The sequence below is a fragment of the Apis dorsata genome, unplaced genomic scaffold (genome assembly GCF_000469605.1).
Source record: "Apis dorsata unplaced genomic scaffold, Apis dorsata 1.3 scaffold_660, whole genome shotgun sequence".
Classification (NCBI taxonomy): domain Eukaryota; kingdom Metazoa; phylum Arthropoda; class Insecta; order Hymenoptera; family Apidae; genus Apis; species Apis dorsata.
In genome coordinates, this window is record NW_006263847.1 from 185,315 (window position 1) to 187,212 (window position 1,898).

Below are 1,898 nucleotides of genomic sequence, written 5' to 3' on the forward strand. Positions count from 1 at the left end.
TATTTATAAAACATATATAAAATATATACAAACGCATATATATGTACATATATGTACATATAAACTACACTATATACAAGTATTTTTTTATTTTTATTTTTTTTTTTGTGAAATTTTTATTCTTATGACTAAGAATTAATTTATTTACAAATAATTTGATTATCTTTTTAACAGAAAATTGAAAAGTACTAAATTGTAGATGATCTATTATATAAAATATAAATATATTATGAAATATACAATAAAATATATATTGTAAAATAAGAAAAATAAGAAAAATATTTTCATAAATGAAATATAAAATTATTTATTTAGGTAATGATTTTAATTATTTAATTATAATATTTATTTTTGTTTGATTTAATTAAAGTAATATTTGTTATTAGTTTAATTATATTTGTTATTGTCTTGTTTTAATTTAAATTGATAAAAAAAAATTAATTCTACTATAAATATTTGTATATATATAATTGTTACTAATTATAAAAAAAATAGAAAATAATTAATGAATACATTTTAAAATCAATTTTTTATATGTAAAATTTTCGTACGTTACGTTTTTGTACGAATTTTTATACGTTATATTGTTTTATATTATTTTTAAATTTTTATAATGTTTAATATTGCATATAAGTTCTTTTAAATGCAAATAAAAAATTTGGATTTTTTTCAACGGGACGTTCAAATATATTTTGTTCATCAATGATAACAAATTTATATGACTACGAATAGAAAATTGATGTTATAAGAAAGAAATATTTGAAAATTAATATATTAATGTGTTTTCAATATTGAAATAGAAGAAAAATATATGGAATGTTTCTTGTAATTTGAAAAAAAACATTCATATTTTCTATTAAATTCTTTATAATTAAATTTCTTTTTTTCTAAGAAATTTATCTATTACCGATAAATATTGTAAATTTTTAATTCTTAATCAATTATAATTAGTTCACTTGAATTATTAAATTCATTAAATATGAGAATTAATATCGAATAATCATCATTTTCAATGCAATATTTTTTAAAATGAAAAATAATTCTCGATTACAATTCTCAAGAATTTTATTTTCAAATGCGAATAGTAATAGTTGAAAAAAAGTAAATTTAAAACAAAAAAATTATTATAATTAAATTATAATTTAATTTCTTAGAAACTAAATATATTAAGAAGAAAAAAGACATATCATTTTATAACTATCAGTGTATACATTTCATAAAGTTTTAAACGATTGCAAAGTTCTTGACGAGTGATGTGTAGCAAATTTGAAGACGGGCCCAGAGCATCGTGCACTACACCCCCCGGGGTCCAATCTAAATCAATGGGCTTGTGGGTAATCGCATAATAATTACTAGGACCCCCTCTACCGTCCATCTGTCGCTAACCAAGGGGTGTTCAACCCCTACAAGTGACAGTGGACAATGCTAGGGCAACGTAGACGATCATCGTATCTCAGCAGGTCCTATTGTTATTGAGTATTGTAAGGAATATCGCAGAATGTCATCCAGTTTTTCACATTTTTATATTTTTCGATTTATACATGTAATATTTTTTTCTATTTATTATTATTTATTATATACACCTTATATTATTTAATAATTTGACATTTATTAACTATATACATACATATTATTTATTTATTTTTATTATAAAAAATAATCAATTAATTTAATAAACTTATTTTATAATAATAGAATTTTTAATTATAAAAATAAAATTTTCATCTTTGGACTATCCTGATAAAAGTTATAAGTGAAAATGATATTTTATTTTTGTTTTGAATTTTTTTTTTTCGTTAGATATTTTTGAATTAATAATGAATATTAAATTATAAATTTATTATATTAATAATGAAATTAATAATTGAAATAATAATATTTTTTAATTCTAATTTAAT

At 18.5% G+C, this 1,898-nt stretch overlaps 2 protein-coding genes across 4 annotated transcripts in view; one reads left to right on the forward strand and one right to left on the reverse strand.

Annotated features, from left to right (window-relative positions):
• The window catches only part of LOC102672457 (ribosomal oxygenase 1), a 44,731-nt gene that overhangs the window by 32,553 nt on the left and 10,280 nt on the right, over nucleotides 1-1,898 (reverse strand). The window lies entirely within an intron of this gene.
• Nucleotides 1-1,898, forward strand: part of LOC102672125 (multiple coagulation factor deficiency protein 2 homolog) — an 11,631-nt gene that overhangs the window by 3,448 nt on the left and 6,285 nt on the right. Inside the window, exon 1 of one of the 3 annotated variants that reach the window (XM_006622047.2) lies at nucleotides 1,172-1,481. The exons of the other annotated variants lie outside the window; for them this stretch is intronic. The gene's annotated coding sequence lies outside the window, so the exon portion shown is untranslated. Of the gene's footprint in view, nucleotides 1-1,171; nucleotides 1,482-1,898 lie in introns of those variants that run through there. 3 annotated transcript variants of the gene reach the window in all.